This window comes from Triturus cristatus, chromosome 3_2 (assembly GCF_964204655.1).
Source record: "Triturus cristatus chromosome 3_2, aTriCri1.1, whole genome shotgun sequence".
NCBI classification, from domain to species: domain Eukaryota; kingdom Metazoa; phylum Chordata; class Amphibia; order Caudata; family Salamandridae; genus Triturus; species Triturus cristatus.
Genome location: NC_140584.1, coordinates 582,369,076 through 582,388,747, shown reverse-complemented (window position 1 = coordinate 582,388,747; position 19,672 = coordinate 582,369,076). Strand labels below are relative to the sequence as shown.

The 19,672-nt window shown below is 49.0% G+C and overlaps 1 protein-coding gene across 5 annotated transcripts in view; it reads left to right on the top strand.

Annotated features, from left to right (window-relative positions):
* Nucleotides 1-19,672, top strand: part of MACF1 (microtubule actin crosslinking factor 1) — a 1,146,281-nt gene that overhangs the window by 276,734 nt on the left and 849,875 nt on the right. The gene's annotated exons all lie outside the window — the stretch shown is intronic.

The window sequence follows — 19,672 nt, the reverse complement described above, 5'->3', positions numbered from 1 at the left end:
GAAGACTCCTGCCAACAAGTGATAGGAAAAGCAGCTTGTTACTAGATGGTTAATGCATTCTGATGTAGTGTTCTTTAAAGAAGTGCGTCTTCAACTCTTTCCTAATTTGGAGAAGATTTTGGGTGGTCCTGATGGATACGGGATGATTCAGATCCTTGGGGCTTACATAGAAAAGGTCTGCTTCCTGTTTTTTCTTTCTTATTCTTCTTAGTCTGTACTATGATGGGTGCATGCGTGCAGGGATCCACCAGAGATGGTGAATTTGTCTGCAAGCTATGTGGGGGTGCTGGTCGTGATGGCTTTGTAAATGATTTAGTTGGTTTTCGAGATGTGTGCTGGCAAATGGAGCATGTGGAGTTCCATCAGGGTGAGAGGATGTGATCTTATTTCTTCAGGCCTTGGGTGAGAAATGCTGCATGTATGATGTTCCTAAGGAGTGCCAGTGTGAAGTCTTGGAGGCTATATGCAAGTGCGAGAGTACAACGGACTGACAGCAGTTGTGTGAAGTCGTTTTCTGGAAGAAACAATTTCAATTTCTTTGGAAGAGAGAGCTGGTACAAGGTCGTCTTTGTTTTTGTGGAAGCGCGCTCTTTGAAGTTGAGACTGGTATCCAGGGTAAATCCAAGTGACTTGGTATTTTGGTGAAAGTTGGGGTTCCCAACTGTCAAGGTTAATTTCATTTCATGGTTCATTTTATTTAGCCAAGCTTTTTTACTGTTTGTTTCTCGTCGCTGTTCTTGGCAAATAACAGGTATTCTTGCTTGGTCTATTGGTTACAGTAAAATGTTTTGCATTAGTATTGCATAATCAGGCAGTACTGAGAGATTAAATGAAGTGGCAGATGAGAACATAAATGCATAGAAATGCCCAAGTGCTTGTGAGGGTGGTTATTTGTACATAGAAGCTGTTGGAACTCTTTGGTGGGTGAAGAATTAAACTGCAGACATGTTGGTGGTGTAGCAGGCGTTCTTAGGAGAAGTCTTTGCTGTTAGAAAAACTGTTTAGAATGGTGTGTTGGCAGTCAGCTGCTTCCACTGCTGGCTTTTTCCATGCACATAAAGGACTGTGCTTTATCCTTTTTGTTTGCAGATGTACTGTAGCAGACGCAGGAGATGAAAGAAGATTTTAACAGTAGATTAAAGTGGAATCTCTTTATGTAGACATCGTGGCTTTCCTTTTGTAAGGAGTGTCTTAGAAGTTTTCCCCTTTTTGTACAATCATTGGGTGCTCTCCCTGCTGTCTGCACACACTGTTGTATGGCACTTGTAGATTCTGGAGGGTTCTGGAACCTGATCTACACGGCCACCGCTGCTTCTGATCCTTCCAGCCACAATTACTTAGTACTCCCTCCTTTTGGAATTTTGAATCCTCCCATGAGGACTGCCCCTGTTGAATGTGTTCTTACTCTATTTGTTAGTTATACTTTGAGAGCCCTCTTCTTTTGTTTGGGTGGCCTGCCTCTGCTTGCTAAGTGTTCTGTTCACTTATGCATGAATCTTCGGTCTGCTTGTCATCTCTTAATCTCCCTGAGCCTCCCGCTCATGCCTCCCACAGAACTGCTCCCAAGCTTTTTGCCATCCCTTAAGCTCCCCGTGCCTCCGCTCCCACAACATTGCTCGCAGGCCCACGCCCTCCAATAGGCCTCTGCTCCTTTTGCTTGTTTTTTCGTTTGTTTAATTTACGCTCATTTGCACTACAGTGGCCTCATTTAATCTCCCTTTCCGTCTGGAGATCAGAAAAACGTGGTAGCGGTTGCAATGTCTGATTACATTCCATTAAAAAAATATATTTGAAAAAACAAACACACAAATGTATTCTTTGATGTTCCTTGCATCCTCTACCATGTCTTCGCTTGCACTGCTATATTGGTAAACAAGCATAGCCAATAGGTCTCGCCTTTGGGACCGTATAAGTGTTTAGCCATGCAACGGTTGCTGTTGTTGCACCAAGGATATTGTGCTACATTACTAAATACTTATAATGTCCCAAAAGCAAGACCTATTGCCTTATGCCAATTCTTGTTTTGTTCGCCGACGACACCCAGCTGATCCTCTCCCTCACCAAGGACCCCCACACCTCCAAAACCAACCTCCACGAAGGAATGAAGGCCGTCGCTGACTGGATGAGGAACAGCTGACTGAAGCTGAACTTGGTCCTCGTCCTCACAAGACGGAGGTCCTCATCCTCGGATCCACCTCCTCGGCCTGGGATGACTCCTGGTGGCTGACTGCACTAGGAACACCCCCAACATCCACCGACCACGCACGCAACCTGGGGTTCATCCTCGACTCTATCCTCTCCATGACGAAGCAGGTCAATGCCGTCTCCTCCTCCTGCGTCAACACCCTCTGCATGCTTCGCAGGAACTTCAAGTGGCTCCCCACCGAAACAAGAAGGACGGTCACCCAGGCCCTCGTCAGCAGTAGACTGGACTACGGAAACACACTCTACGCAGGAGCCCCGGCCAAACTTCTGAATCGGCTCCAACGCATCCAGAACGCCTCCGCACGCCTGATCCTCGACATCCCTCGCCTCAGCCACATCACACCCCACCTGAGAGACCTACACTGGCTCCCTGTCAACTAGAGGATAACCTTCAAACTCCTCACCCATGCACACAAGGCACTCAACAACACCAGACCAACGTACCTCAACAGCCGACCCAGCCTCTACACCCCCACCCGCCAGCTCCGCTCTGCAGACCCCGCCCTCGCCACCGTCCCCCGCTTCCGAAGAGTGACCGCCGGCAGCAGATCATTCTCCCACCTCACCGCCAAGACATGGAACACCCTCCCCATCTGCCTGTGGCAGACCGAAGACCTTCTGACCTTCAGAAGACTTCTCAAGACCTGGCTCTTCGACCAGTAAAAGCTTCCCCCCTTCCGCCTTGAGACCCTCGCGGGTATGTAGTGCGCTTTACAAATACCATGATTGATTGATTGATTGATTTAATTATTATTTTTTAGAGGGCCTGCCAACTGCAGTTTGCTGCCGGGTTGCTCCTTTTACACAATGCATTTTTAAAAAGGCCTGTTTTATTTTTATTCATCGTTCCAAGATCGGTGCCTACCATAATGGATTAGTAAATATAAAAAATAAACAAAATGGAGGATCTCTCATTTCGTAGGTATGCGCATGAGTTGTGATGCACGCATGTATATATGTCATTATAGCTGTGAGGGTAAAATTACGCTTTTAGCTTTTGTTTTCAAAGCTGCACTACATATGCAAAAAGTATTGGCAAAGACAATAGGTCTACATAGACAAAAGGCGAGACAATTGTCTTTGCCAATCCTTGTTTTGTTTTTAGAAAGCCTTAGAAGAACATCAGCAAAATGTGCTGGGCAGCAATCACTTTGTTCCACTTATATGAAATTTGCACCAAGTGTTTTGAAAAATTGATGAGAAGGAAGGCAAAAGGGAAACATAGGGGAGAGTTAGGTTTAGGTTTCAAATGTGTTTTGTTTGAAGTCAAGGTTAGACTCATTACATGTGTTAAGATTAGATTTAGGAACAGGGAAGTTTAAAAAACGCAAACAAATTATAGATTTCAGTGACATTTTAAATGTAATTGAGCATTTTCAAATCATTAGCTTTCAATTCTTTTGATTTCCAACTAAATCCAATGCGAGCTAATTGGTCTAGATGCTCATGTCGTGAGAGTTGGTGGTGTTGAGGTAGCTTGTCTTGGCCTTTCAGGTATACATGCCCTTGGCACAGGTCTATTCTGTGACCTCCAGGACTGGGGGGTGTCTGAGACACCTAGTTTTGACACCGCATATCACATGGCATCTTGAAATATCCTTGAAGAGGTGTGAGCTTGGGGTTAGTTTGCCCACCCTGGAATGGGAACGGGAACACCCGCGGTGCAATCCTGGCTTCCCACCTGACCAAACTGGGTACCCTGGGGCAGTTTGCAAAAGTCTGAAGCGCTTCGGGCTTTTGCTTTACAAAGATGTTAAAGAAAGGCACAAAGCGAGTTGTTTATTCGTAGTACACTTTAAAGGCAGTAATGTTTCAGCATTACACGTCAATGCAGCACACTGCTGGAATAAGCCTAACATCTGCGCCGTTTAAAGGACATTAACTTTAACCAAGATTGTGCGCTGGGCTTGGCAAGGCTGGGAAAGGAGTTCCCAGGGAGATGAGCTATGGTGACATTTTTGGTGCTGTTCCTGCTCCGAGAATCAGAGTGCAGACTAGAAGCACACACTGCTTGGGAGACATGCGCACCCCGGCACTTAAGAGGTGTACTTCGGTTTAACACATAAGCCGCTTGTTGGCAGAAAGGCAAATCACTGAGGGGTGGAGGCGGCGCCCGAGGAATCCTTTCCTAACAGACTGAGCACGCTGCTGTGAAGGAGGGGGGAGCTTGAAGGAGGGTGAAAGTGAGGAGGTATGCATGGAGAACAGCTGGGAAGAGACAGAAACGGATGTCAGAAACCCGTGGGAGGTGAAAAAAATAATGAAAAGTGGACTCTCGAAAGAAGTTCTTGGCGGCACATGAAAATAATGAACAAGCGTGAGGGAGCGTGGCACGGTCCCACAGCCGCGAAAGAGCAGGAAAATACACTCATGCTTGTGCTGTCATCCGCCTTGCGGGAGCGAGCAGCAGCGGCGGCGCAAGAGCCATATGTTTTCAATTACCACGCGCGCCGCTGCTCGCTCCCCCAAGGTGGAAGCCAGCACAAGCAGGAGTGTGCTTGAAAAGGAGCAGACCGATGGCTAAAGGCCCTCCTAGAGTAGTGCATGCGTGCTGCCTAGGCGAGACCAAAAAAGGGTGCAGTGCCAAAAGGGGCCCCAAGAGACACCTAATGACTGCCTGTGTTACTGCACGCTTTCTCAGCTTCGTGCACATTAGAACAGTAAATGTTACTGTACCCACAATAATCTGCTGCAAAGGCAAATACATATGAGGTCCCAATGGCGAGGCCAATTGCATTACAAATGCTTGTTATTCTGTGGGCCCTTTTGCTAGTGATTGCCTGATCTCGTTGTCATCCCAGTTCAACCCCCGTCTCTTCAAACCCCTGTTGGATTTTCAAAAGCCCATGGAGCCTCTTTGGGCAGTTAGCTGTGTGGTACTGCCCCGTCTCATGTACCAAACTCTGGGTCGCCAAATAGGACTGTAATTATTGAATCACCAGCTGGCCTCCCCTCACACCCAGTCTGTGAGAGCACACTGCCTTGAGCATTGGTGCTGGAACCTTTGAAAAAGTGGGGATGCTGACCAGTAACATCACCTCGCAGAAGGCATAGGGGAGGGATATGTGGAGTCTCTTTGAAAACACTACAGATACTGCCAGAAGAAAATAGTTGAAAGGCTCCTTTATTCTGCACTCTCCATCTACACGTTCTTGCTCGTTTTATGGGTGCGCTGCAGCACCTCCCGCATCCTTCGTTCCAGAGTTCACTCTGTTAATTGCTTCACACGCAGCTGGCCATTTAAACTGCTTTACTTGTATAGGTAAGACAGCCATACAGATGTCCCATCGCTCAGTTTCCTCTGAAAAAACAAGCATTGGCAAATCCAGTAGGTCTCATCTATGAGACCCATTGGTTTTGGCAATGACTGTTGGCCATGCTACCCATTAGTGTGGATGCAATGCAACATAGCTGAATTAATGTTACAGAGCGCCGTGATGCGGCTGTTGCTTCCTTTTAAGGGTGCACGCCAAAACGGATGCACACTTCTACAAAATTAGGTGAGCATATTTCTTTTTTATTTAACAACCTATGATGGATTACTAAATAATAAAGGTGTGCGACATTCACTTTTTTATATAGTCCATCAAATATGTATGTTCTCACTATTTTGGCAATATTGTCAACTCTTTAAATCAACAGCTAGAGGTGACCAGTTGACTTTTGTAAGTTAACCATATAATACATTTTTTTAATAACCTTTAATCCTTTTGAGGCAGATTTTTTTGGTTAAAATCTACAAATGATGATGCAGTAGATAATGGATTATGCTGAGAATGTACCCAATTCACAGTTGCTAAGGAAAGCCGCAACTGAGGGATTCCGTTTTTCCATGTGGTCTTAAATAGAACAATCTGCTTATAAAACATCACCATATTAACATCAAACCTCTGTTTTCACTGTGCCGTTGTGTTTGCAGCCTAACACGGTTAATAAAATTAATGTGATACACTGAAGCATTGATTACTATCCTTATGTTTGTGGAATATCATATGAATATGTTTAAACGGAACCACTCTGTTTACAATGTAAGTAACACAGTTTACAACACATCACTGTGTATACATTGTACTCCTTTGTTAACTGCTGACCCCCACCGCTGAATCCTTTTTTTTTTTTAGCTATTTGAGGTAGATTACGCTTAGGACTCCCTAACTTTTTTCCACATAAGTATACACGCCAAATTTCTGTCCTTTTTTCAACATCCTAAGGATGCTAAAAGTACCCAGGGTTTTTGTATTTCCCTAAAGGGGATAGTGAAAATGGGCAAAATATATCAACATTTTGAGTTTTTTTTTTAACCGCATCGCTGCTCATGACGGAACCACTCCGTCATGAGCCACGGGCACCGTGTGGTTCCGTCATGCTGCGGCCGTTGGCGGCCGCTCCGCCCACGCGGCGCTGATTCCCCGCCTGTGCGGGCGATTAGCGCGAGTGGGCGGAGTCGTGACGGAACCACTCCGTCATGAGCACAGCGCGCCCGTGGCTCATGACGGAGTGGTTCCGTCACGAGCAGGTTAAAATAGGAAAAAAGGGCTCTAGATAAAAGTGTCTGTTTTCCCCCCTGAAAAATGGCATCCACGAACAGTTTGCTTTGCTAAAGTCACCATCTTCCCAGCTTTCATGAACATGCAGAGCTGAATAAAAAAAAAATAGGTTGCCCATTCTTCCTATTTTTTGTGCTCTCAACCTACCTCCAGTTTGTGGTGGAAACCAGTGTGAAATTCATGGGTGATCCAGAAAGGCTATATAATTCTGAAAAGTAGACAATATTACGAATTCAGCAAGGGGTCATATGTGTAGATCCATCAAGGTTTTCCCAAAGAACTGTGGAATAAAGAAATCCTGAAAATGAGTAGGAAAAAACTACCATTTGTGACAACGTTTTTATCTGTAACTTTTTGTCACAATAGTCGATATACAAAAGCATTATGTCCGCTAGACCCTTCTGGTTGTTGGGCTATATAGGGTTTGCAGGTTCTCCAAGAACCCAAGGTACTCCGAGCCAACCGCTGAGCTGCACCGTACAATGGATTTTCATTGTGTACCGAGAGTAGACCAATTCATGTGGTGAAATACGTAGAGTGAAAAATGGGTATCAAGGAAACCTATAGATTTCTGAAATAAGCACAAGATATGGAGTTTAGGAGCAGTAGTTATTTTTACATCTCTGAATTTGTGGGTTCCCATACTAGAATATGATTTAGAGAGTATTTTTTCAACATGCCTTCTTTCTTAAAAACTGGCTTAAATTTAGAATGCAGCGAAATCCAATTGGAAATAACAAATATCCTACTATTCTAAACTCCCACATGTCTTCTGATAAAAATGGTACCTCATTTGTGTGGGTAGGCCTAGTGCCTGCAACAGGAAGCAGCCCAAAATGCAACATGGATACATCACATGTTTCCACTCAAAACTAACCCGTTTTTTGCAAAGTGGATAACTGTGGGTTTTGGGCCTTGGCTAGCCTGCTGCTCAATTTGAGAAGGACTTTTTTAGTTGCTTTTTATCCAACCCCTAGATGATGCGATTCCTGAACAAGGACAATCTTGGTGAACTGTCAAATTATTGCTGGGTTCATATCTGGGATATCTTGAACCTTCTTCGGAGGATACTCGTCTGCTGGTCCTAGAGGAGGAAGCTCCTACCCAAAGAGAGTTTTCCCAAATTCCCTTCCATTACTCACTGGAGTGTATGGCTCTTGATGAGTTAACCTCAGACCATGTAAGTCTATTGCCAAAGAAAGTAAACATATTGTAGGTTATAAGAAAATCCCACATCGCGCTTCAGTGGCTAAGTGCTGTCATGTTTTCAGAAGCCAAATAAGGCAGATTGGTACCTGTAAAAACTTATTGCGGCCACTGGCATTTACAGGAATAGGCCGGATGAAAACATTTTGCAGCCATTGACGCCTACAGGAATAGGCCACGGGAATCATTTTGACTGCCCACGAGGCCATCAAATGCCATCTCCTTTTGCACTGGTCATCCTAATTCAGAAAGTCTACTGTGGTTATTTCACAAGCATGTAGAGTCCATGGTTTAAAGTGATCTGAGGCTTTTCTCCTTGAAGATTTTGTTCTAGAAGTTTTGTCCGCTATCAGGCTCATTAGCAAGCTTAAAGTCACCTTTCTTCTGTATAAATGAGAGAATTTTATTATTAACTCTTTCATGTTTGTCCTCGACTGCCACTTTTAGAGGCAGTGACACTTTTCTTACTGAGGCTTGTGCCATCATTGCTTGATGGATTCATTCTGAATTACGGTTAGCTATTCTCTTCAAAGGGCAAACCTTCCATCTGATCATATTCTACCAGACCTAAAACGGCTTCCTGTCACAGAAATATGTAGGACAGATATATGTGGATTGTTCCACGTGCATTCTACTGGGATTATGCTCTTGAGCTTTCCTCTTGAAGGGAACCTCATCTTGGTCAGGAGGTGCTGAGAAACATTCTGCTTACACTTAAGCTGCGGATCCAGCCTTCTCCGCTTTCTTTTAATTCTCATTGCTTTTCAATCTACACATCAGCCAATAATGGGAGAGTGTCAAAACTTATGCGTGAGATATATTTACATTGATGAATATCTGCTGTCGGCAAAACTGAATGGCGCCTTTTTTTAACTAAGTGAACCCGAGGGATGGCCCCCTGTGGATAGGGGAGCACCAGCATAGCTTGTATGGCCATGGTACTGAGCCATCCATTAAAGCAGTTTCCACTCTCTCACCACTGAGAGGCGCAGTTCTGAGGGTTGATCGAGAGAGTGCACTGATTGGCCAGGAGTAACTGAATCGATAGAAAGATTACTGAGATCACTAGATGAACTATTTAGTGTTTAAAAAAGAAATAATCATTTGATTGGGCAAGACATATAATTGCCATCGAATGAAGAGAGCATGCAAGCCTTCACTGTGCCTGTCTGGTGTAAATGTGCTGCACATCGGCAGACATGGCATTTTCATTGTTTTCTTTTCTGAATTGTGTGACCATGCTCTTGTTTTCTAAATAAATGCATTAGTGAGAGTCGGGGCACGGTTTCGTTGTTGTGAAACATTTGTTATTTTGTTGATATATGTATTCCTTTGAGTTGAGTGGTAGTGGCTGCACTTTTAGAATTTGCCAAAGTGACATCCTTTATTTGCCTCTAAAGGTTTATTTGCCAACCTTACTAGTTTATTGTAAGACCCCCACAAGCTTTATTGTTCAATAGCATTATTGTACTTTACGTTTTACAAGATAAGAAGGGATGTTTCCTTCGCTTCAGTATCAAATTTAATATTGTTCTCACTAAGGGCCTGATTCCGATGAGGTTAGGAAAGACTTCTAATGGCATTTGCTCCGTCCAACTCGGATCGGGAGCGTGTCTTTCCGACCGACTGAGTACGATGCGAGTTAGGCGTTAGGAATATCCCAATCTGAACCCAACGGCATTTGGAATGACCAAGCCGTACGGAGCAGAATTGTACGTCTCTACGGGGCACGTTTACGAACGACTGAGTACAATGCTGGATTTGGACAGCCTTTCCAAATCGTGCCGTCCGACTCGATTTGGCAGTCAGAATCAGACTTTGGGGGCCCGTAGTGGGCCCCCCTGCACCCAGAGCCTTCCCAATCAGGCCCTTAGTGGGTACCCATGGGTCCCCCCCTTACCAGCCATGCACAGTGTGGCATGCACCAGGTGGTGCCCGTCACAAAGTGCCCGATTTTCCCCAGCCACTCCTTTCTTCAATGGTAGCCTATGCATTCGGTCGGAACAAAGGCTCCCATTGAACTCAAAGTGAGTCCAACCAAATCGTATCTGGAAGCATTGGACGCATCGTACTCGGTTGGTTGGACTCTCCAGATTCGATTCGGTCGGAAAACCATTCTCAAACCCATTTGGTCGAAAAGCTTTCCAAACCACACCAGAATCGGGCCCTAAGCCTATAAAGGGCTCGGTTAAATCCCATGTTCAAATATAATTTAAGGTGTAATTCTTTTCAGACGGCTGTATTTAAAACCATTAAGTCACCTGGTAGAGTGAATGCAATTTGTTGTTTTCCATATTGAGACTGTAGTTTTCCAGATGCGCACAGTTTTCTACTGAAGTTGATTTCCGATGTTCATGCTAAGTAAGCAGTGTATCTTCTTGGTTCATTTTTCAAGTTGTCATCTTTGATTTTACTGTCTTTGCGTCTGTTGGAACCAGCAGTCTCTGGTTGGCTGAAGGGATCCTCCCAGCCAGGCCGAACTACAGCTCCTATCAATGGCAGGTGATTACACTTGCTGTATAACCCGTGCTCACCCTTGGGTAGCTTGGCACTGAACAGTCAGACTCACTACAGAGGCAATGTGTAAAGCAGGGAAAGGCACAGCAGCCATTCGCGATAAATACCCTGAACGTCACAAATGAGACCACACAGGATGTATATAAAAATGTTTATATTTAACGCACATATTCAATAAGTATAACATGATCGTCATATACTTTTGGGCATAATACACATTCTGAAATATTACTAGGAGTACTTGGCTCACTCGTATTGTTATGACATCTCTATTATGCTCACTGTAGACAATTCCTAATCTAACCCCCCCTCGCACCCCAGTTGAGAGAGAGCACCCATGCACTACATACCAAAATGATACACAAACGAAAATAGAACACTTTTAAGCAGCACCGTGGGCCGGAGCCACATGGGAAAACCCAATGTCAAAAGGTATTGTGCTTTTGTCAAGAATCAACGTATCGGCAGACTATGTGGCCCACACCTCCCTCCACACTCTAGTTCACCCTGATTGTCCTAAACCCCCGGATGATAACCAGCCTTGCCTCCCGGACGCTGGGCCGCACGCAGCCCAAATCACACTGTCTGGGTCCTCGGGAAGCATGTGAGAATATGTAACAGTTTTAATTGGGAGGTAGACATAAACAAGGGAGAGGTTAGTAGCCACTCTGGAAGTTCACCCGCAGGTCTCAAAACACAACGGAGTAAGACATTACTTTGACCCGCTTCCGAATTGTCTTGAAAGCGTTTCTCCAACCCAGTCAATCTCTCTTGCTACTTCCTAGCACAAAGACGTCTTCTGGAGGGGCCAGGGTTGGAGAGGGCAGTTGGTCCGCCGTGAAAAGTGGCAGCAAGGAAACAAACGATGAATGGGGGAGTAGGTCTCGATAGGAGAAGGTGCCTCGATCGGTACACGCTGATCCATGTTGTGCCCAGGCAATCACAGCATAGCTGTTCGTGCACATTGGGATGAGTCATACCAAGCACTTCAGATTTCAAATACGATGAGATACAAATCCTGTGCCTCCCGGGAACGGAGGAACAATGACTGGTGCACGTTGCGATGGATTGCACCAGGCAATTTCAGTCAGACACAGCGAAGAGATGGAATTCCGTACCTCCCTGGAATGGAAACACCACGTCCAGTGCACAATGATATAGCTGCAGCAGACCAGTAGAGTCGCAAGTTCAGCAGAGCAACATGAGGTGGAGTGAGGCTCTGCTTCCGGTACACCTCTACTTCTGTAGTAGGGGATCTCTGTGTATAGTCATAATCTAGTGAATAGTCCCGCCCATGTGCGTGGACCCCGGAGCAATAAAAAATAATCTCTAAAAGGTGAAAAAATCATGCAGACCTGCATACACCTTTAAGAGAGAATTTAATTTAAAGACAGATAATGCAGCCTATACCCACAGGCTACACTGTCCAGTACTTCAACTAGAATTCCACCAACATCCACAAACAGCACTGCCTGTCTAGTTTTTCTCCACATGGGAAAAAACCCTGCCTCTACCAGCAAAAGCCTCTGGAATGATAGAGAGGAAGGAGTGGACAGACAAGCCCCATAGGCTGCCATTATGTGGCTTGGAACAGGATACTGTGCCTTTAAGAAAACTTTCCAGTTTTCCAGAACTTTCCCCAGTATCCCAGAATGCCCAGCAGTTCCCACTTACTTTCAGTTCTTTTTTCGGGCTCCTGCTAGCAGGACCCTGGAGCATTGAGCTCTCCCCTTTCAAGGGTTTAATTGAGATTTTGGCAATTTTAGTCATTTTTTCTTGTGTTTAGTAGCTGGTACTGTCAACATGCCTGGCTTGTTCGACAAGTGCCCGGAATGTGGTCGAAAGAAGGCTAAAACTGATCCACACGAGGTGTGCATAGGTTGCCTTCCCCAGTCCCACGTGCCTGGAAGCTGTACCATCTGCCACTCGTTCTCTGCAAGGACCCTGAAGGACAGAATGAAGATCAGGCTTCAAGTTCTGGAGGAACGAAGACTGAAGGCACCAGGTGGGTCTGGAGGGGCTGATTTGGCCCATACTGAGGCCTCTGGGGGGCTCCCCAGGGGCAGGAAGACCAGTAAACGCTCCCACTCCCCGTCGACGTCGAGGGCGTCGACGGCGACGTCGAGGAGGATGACCACCGTCTGTTCGCCGTCCCCCCAGGGCTCTGGGGAGAAGCGGCGTCGACGATCGCCGTCGAGGGACGTGCATAGGCCGCCGTCGACTACATCGGCGTCGTCGGCGACGACGCCGTCGTCGGCCCCGTCCAGCGGTCGTCGTCGAGATGGGACCCGGCGTCGGCATTCGCCGTCGAGGGATCGCAGCTCGCCGTCGATGAAGAGGAGAAGGAGATCGACGTCGAGACGCTTGAGGCCGCCGTCGAGGCGAAGGTCGCCGTCGAGGCGAAGGTCGCCGTCAAGGCGAAGATCGACGCCGAGGAGAAGATCGGCGTCGAGGCACAGGTCACCGTCGAGGCGCAGATCGCCGTCGAGGCGCAGGTCGGCGTCGAGGCGCAGGTCGGCGTCGAGGCGCAGATCGACGTCGAGGAGAAGATCGACGTCGAGGAGTAGATCGACGTCGAGGAAGAGCGAGTCACCGGGATCGGTGTACTCGGTGGTGTATACGCCGCCGCGGATGCCTCCGTCGCCTCCTCCTCTCCCGCCGACGCCGCCTCCACTGCCACCACCACCACATCCGCCTCCACCGCCACCTCCACAAGCACCTCCGCCACCGCCACCTCGGCCGCGGATGCTGCCTCCGCCGCCCCAGCCTCTGTCGCTGCCACGCACCCCTGTGGGGCCGCCGCCGGTTCCTCCGCGGTCGGTTTCCCTTCCACGGTACCCGACTCCGCCGCAGGGGACCCCGAAACCACGACGCCCACGGTCGCCTGGACCAGCGAGGCCGGTGGACAGGCCGAAGCCGAAGAGGTCGCGCTCCCGCTCTCATAGGAGGAGAAGATCACGGAGCCGTGGACGGTCTTCGTCGGACTCAAGACGACGCCGTAGGAGGTATAGGTCCAGGTCGCGCACGCGCTCCTCGGACAGAGGTCTTTCCCCGACGCTGTCGGACTCCCCGGGGACGAGGGTGTCTCCGGTGGACGACCTGGTGTCTTTCCAAGAGGTGCTGTTGCGAGGGGCTGCAAAGTTGGGTATCACGGTGACGGTTCCAACACCCACGACGTCCGTGATATTCGAGACGCTTCATAAAAAACACCTGTCTCGCCCCTACTGCCTTTGGTACCAGGACTGGTGGAACCCGCCTTGGAACTGTTCCTTACTCCCGCGACGACGAAGGCCGCTCCTTCCAGGCTCATGAAAAAGTACAGGGCCCCGGAGTCGGATCCGTCATTTCTGAGAGTGGACCCGAAGCCGGATTCGGTGATCGTGACGGCAGCAAGAAAACAACATGCGACCGCCCCGGCCTCCACGGTTCCGCCCGACAAAGAAAGCCGCTGGCTGGATTCTGCGGGCAGGAAGGTGTGTGGCACCGCCGCCACCACCATGAAGGCGGCGAGTGCAGGGGCTTTGTTGGGCCGTTACGACTGGGCCCTGTGGGAGTCCCTGCAGCAATATGCAGACCTCCTGCCACGGGACAAGAAGGAGGACTTCTTGGAGACGGTGCGCGAGGGCATGCTGGTGTCGAATCAAACGATCAGCGCAGCGGCGGACGTAGCTTTATTGGCCGCCCACGCCTACTGTCACGGCGTCCACCAGCGGCGTCATTCGTGGTTGCGCCTGACGTCACTCAAGCCAGAGGCGCAGCAAAGAGTGGCCAACCTGCCCTTCTCGGGGGAAACCCTGTTCGGGAAACATGCAGATGATGAGATGGCCCGCATGAAGGCTGAAGCGGAAACCCTGACGGCCGTCGGGTTGGAGAAGGCCGAGAAAAAGAAGCGCCCGTTCCAAAGGAGGTTCGGATCGTCGGGCAGAGGGCGAGGGCAGGGCTCGGGACAGCAGCAGCCACAACAGCAGCAGTTCCGCAAGCCCTTCCAGAAACGCCAGAGGGGTAGAGGAGGCCAGCAGGCTACTACCACAACCAAGGGCCCGGCCGGGTCTCGGCCCTGAGCGGTTACTTCCCCCTCAACCGTTACCCACTCCAGTGGGGGGAAGCATTCATTTTTTTCCGGCAGAGTGGAGAAAAATTACTCAGGACAAGTGGGTGCTGAATATTGTGGATACAGTCTTCGGTTTATCAGCCCGCCTCTAGCGATTCCGCCGGTCAGCTCTCGATTCCAGCTGAGAGAGCTCCAGGCGGAGGCAGACATCTTGTTGAGAAAAAAGGCGGTAGAAGAGGTACCTCTGTCTCAAAGGGGAAGAGGTCTGTACTCTCGGTTCTTCCTCGTTCGCAAGAAGGACAAGAACGAGTTCAGGCCCATTCTGGATTTGAGGCAGGCAAACAAATGGATTCGCAGAGAGAAGTTCCGTATGCTTTCGTTGCACCAGATTTACCCTCAGCTGCAACGGGGAGACTGGCTCTGTGCCATAGATCTACAGGATGCGTACTTCCATGTGCCCATAGCGAGGAAGCACAGGAAGTTCCTGCGATTCCAAGTCGGCGCCAATCACTATCAATACACAGTACTGCCATTCGGGCTAAAATCTGCGCCCAGGACTTTTTCAAAGTGCATGGCGGTGGTGGCGGCACACCTGCGGAAGAACAAGGTGTTTGTCTACCCGTATCTGGACGATTGGCTGATCAAGGCATCATCCTTCGCGGAAGCGCAAGAACACTTCCGATGGACGGGCGAGCTCTTGCACAAGCTGGGGTTACACGTCAACATGTCCAAGTCGGTCACGACTCCGGTCCAGTGCATACAGTACCTGGGGGCCTCCATCGATACGCGGTCAGCAAGCGTGTCTCCTTCGGAGGAGAGACGGTTATCACTCCTTCGGAAGGCTCAGGACCTCAGGACTGCTCCATCGACAACAGTGCGGAAGGTGTCGTCTCTACTGGGGTCGATGGCCTCCTGTATCTTCCTCACGCCTCACGCTCGGCTGCACATGAGACCACTGCAGGAGTGTTTGGAGGATCAGTGGGATCAGAGGACAGGCTCTTGGGACGACAAGATACGCCTGTCGCTGCATGCTCTTCAGTCTCTGAAGTGGTGGTGTTCGGCGGAAAACCTCCTCAAGGGGGTTCCCTTCCGCAAGGACATTCCCACGACGAGTGTCGTGACGGATGCGTCTCTCCAGGGCTGGGGAGCGCATTCCGGGGACTTGCAGATTCAGGGGAAGTGGTCTGCTTTGGAAGCGACGTACCACATCAATTTCCTGGAACTCAGATCTGTCTTCCTGGCACTGAAGGCCTTCCTTCCGTCCTTCCAGACCAACTCGCTGCTGATACAGACGGACAATACAACCACGATGTATTATCTCAACAAGCAGGGGGGGTCGAGATCGCGCACTCTATCGCAGGAGGCGCAGGCGATCTGGCGCTGGCTGCTGGCCAGAGGACTGACGATTACGGCCACGCATCTGCCAGGAGTGCAGAATACTCAGGCGGACGCCTTGAGCAGGCTGATTCAGGAAAACCACGAATGGGTCATAAACGACGAAGTACTAGGAGAAGTCTTCGCAAGGTGGGGGACTCCAGACGTAGATCTGTTCGCCACCGCCGAAAACAGCAAATGCCGAGACTTCGCATCCAGGTACTACCAGCGGGGGACGCTGGGGAATGCGCTATGGATCGATTGGTCGAACAGCTTTCTGTACGCTTTTCCACCCATTCCCCTGATTCCGGCGGTGCTCATCAAGTTGTCCCAGTCCAGGGCGCGGATGATCCTGATCGCCCCGGAGTGGCCCAGGCAGTGGTGGTTCACGGACCTTCTTCACCGGTCTCTCCTTCCTCACATGCGGTTGCCGTGCAGGCCGGACCTTCTCACGAAGTTCGGGGGGCGGATGGTGCACCCCAACCTCTCGTCTTTGGGTTTGGCGGCATGGCTCCTGAAATAGTGCAATATGGCCATCTGAATCTACCAGACGATTGTATGGACATTCTGAAGGAGTCTAAGCGACCTTCCACTAGAACATCCTATGCTTACAAGTGGAAGAGGTTCTGTATCTGGTGTAAGTCCAAGAACTTTGATCCGACAACATGTAAGGAAGATGTCATCCTTCCGTACCTTTTACATCTGGCGCAGTCTGGCCTTAATTTCCATTCCATTAAGGTTCATCTGGCTGCTTTGACTGCTTACAGGAAATGCCCTTCACAGACTTCCTTCTTTCAGATCCCTGTGGTCAAGGATTTTTTGGAAGGCTTGAAGAAAGTGTTTCCTCCCGTCAGACTTCCCTCGCCTTCCTGGGACTTGAATGTGGTGCTGTCCAGACTGATGAAGGAGCCTTTTGAACCCATTCACAAGGCTTCATTGCAGCACCTATCCTGGAAGGCGGCGTTCCTCGTGGCCATTACATCGGCCCGCAGGGTGAGTGAACTTCAGGCATTATGTTGTCAAGAACCTTATACTGTATTTCATGCTGCTAAGGTTGTGATGCGTACTCACCCTAAATTTCTTCCTAAGGTTATCTCTGATTTTCATGTCAACCAGACCATAACTTTACCTACGTTCTTTCAGAACCCCTCTTCGCCAGCGGAAAGGTCTCTCCATTCCCTGGATGTTCGGAGGGTGTTGAAATTTTATCTGGATAAGACCAAGGATATTCGTAGGTCTGACCAATTGTTTGTTAATTATGGCTCAGTCAGGACTGGTCTTGCGACCTCTAAGCAGTCCATTTCTCGGTGGATTGTGTCCTGCATACAATTGTGTTATCAAAAGGCTAATAAGACCTTAGGGGGTAAACCTAAGGCTCATTCCACCAGGGGCAAAGCTGCCACGACGGCTTTGCTGCGTAATGTTCCGATTGCGGAAATCTGTAAGGCGGCCACTTGGAAGTCGGTCCATACCTTTGCTGCGCATTACTGTCTGGACACGGATGCCAGGGCAGATGCTCAGTTTGGGCAGGCTTCGCTGCGAAATTTGTTCGCACAGTAGTGGTAGTGTCTTGTGTGTTCTCCACCGCTTTTGTTGTGTGGGGATGGGCTTGCCATTCTATTCACTAGATTATGACTATACACAGAGATCCCCTACTACAGAAGGAGTAGTTTCATTTCTGTAACTCCAGTTCTGTAGTAGGGGTATCTGTTATAGTCATAAGCGCCCGCCCTCCTCCCCGGTGGAGAGATACTTATTCATATGTAGAATGCTACAGGTCTGGCGTGCTACGCCTTCAAAAAAAACTGAAAGTAAGTGGGACCTGCTGGGCATTCTGGGATACTGGGGAAAGTTCTGGAAAACTGGAAAGTTTTCTTAAAGGCACAGTATCCTGTTCCAAGCCACATAATGGCAGCCTATGGGGCTTGTCTGTCCACTCCTTCCTCTCTATCATTCCAGAGGCTTTTGCTGGTAGAGGCAGGGTTTTTTCCCATGTGGAGAAAAACTAGACAGGCAGTGCTGTTTGTGGATGTTGGGGGAATTCTAGTTGAAGTACTGGACAGTGTAGCCTGTGGGTATAGGCTGCATTATCTGTCTTTAAATTAAATTCTCTCTTAAAGGTGTATGCAGGTCTGCATGATTTTTTCACCTTTTAGAGATTATTTTTTATTGCTCCGGGGTCCACGCACATGGGCGGGACTATTCACTAGATTATGACTATAACAGAGATACCCCTACTACAGAACTGGAGTTACAGAAAAGAAACTACTCCTTCCTAGGGTTGCATCATGTGATTCTGATACCACACCAAATGAGCATGCAGTCGGCATGTTGCACGAAAGAGATGAGGTATGATCGACGAAACGGGCTACACAGGTTCCAGCAACCGCTGAATCTGCTCACCACCAACTAGCCGTTGATGAGTGTCGTGGTCCCAGCAGTACAGAAACCATACATCTTACATCCGGCCATGATTGCTGGTGCTCCGAACTAGACAATCCGGTCTCCAGACACACATGTTAGTTCCATGCTCGCCCCACGCTACGAGTTGAGATTCCCACTGGTCTGCAATAACAGATTGGCCCGTGTTTCAGAACATGGAAGTAGTGCCACTTCCCAACATGGGTAGGAAGGGCGCACACCTTTTCATGCAGCAAGGACAGGCCGGCCACATGGCCTGCCCAGCCCCTCACACCTTTGGTGTAGGGCCGAGCACACCACACTATTTGGACCAGCCGGACATGGGTGGACCCCTTTCGGGTGTGATTGCACATTTCCGGTCAGCGATGACAGACCGGGCACCTTGCCACTAACACCATGGATGCAAGCGTGCAGACACAGGCCTGCACCAGCAGGCCTAACCCGGAGAATAGAGCACCGGGGATGCAGGTATATGCTCATCAGCCTGCACTGGCAGGCCAGGCCCCTATGCAGAATGCCATAGGTGTCATGGCGCATACTCCAGTCTGTCTGGCGGAACACGTATCTGAAACATCGTAAGGGCCAGTGCGCACACCTCTATCTGTGTTAACAGGCCAGCCCATGTCCTAGAACAGTCAATGTCTCTTTCTAATATTTGTAGGAAGGTGCATGCACTTCCACACAGCCTTGACAGTAAGAACATGCACAGGGCCCTTAGGCCACTCCAGAGAGTCTGCAACACCCCAGAGTATCTATGGTTAGAGCCAAACTCTAAGGCCGGGGAAGCCCCATTTGGGGGGTAATGAGCTGGTGTAGATAACAGTACAAGGAGCTGGCAGTGGAAGCTGCGGGCACTAGTGTGCCATACGGTTTAGCTAACTGGTGAGGAGTGTGACGATTTGCTTTTGAGAAGCTGGCCCTGGTGTACAGCAGGAAAATCTGACATCTGTGAACAGTGTAAAAACTGCTGTGAGCAGACACTATGGGACTAGTGGGCAATATGAGAGCTGACATTGGAAGGCAGTGAGAGGAACTGGCACTAGTGGGCAGTGTGTGGCTGTGGCATCAGCAATTTGTGGTGAAGGCAATAGTGTGTAGTGTGAGGAGGTGTCAGAGGTGGGCAGGGTGAGCCGCTGGCACTGGTAAGCAGTAAGAAAAAGTGAAGAACTCCCACTGGCGGACAATGTGATGACCTGGCATTAGCAGTGTAAGAAGCTGGAGGCCGTGTGAATAGCTGGCACTGGTGGACAGTGTGATGACCTGGCCACAGTAGCTAGAGCTGACATTAACACACTGAGAGCTGCCAGTGGTGTGCAGCATAAGAACAAGCACTGATGGTCAGTGTGAGGAG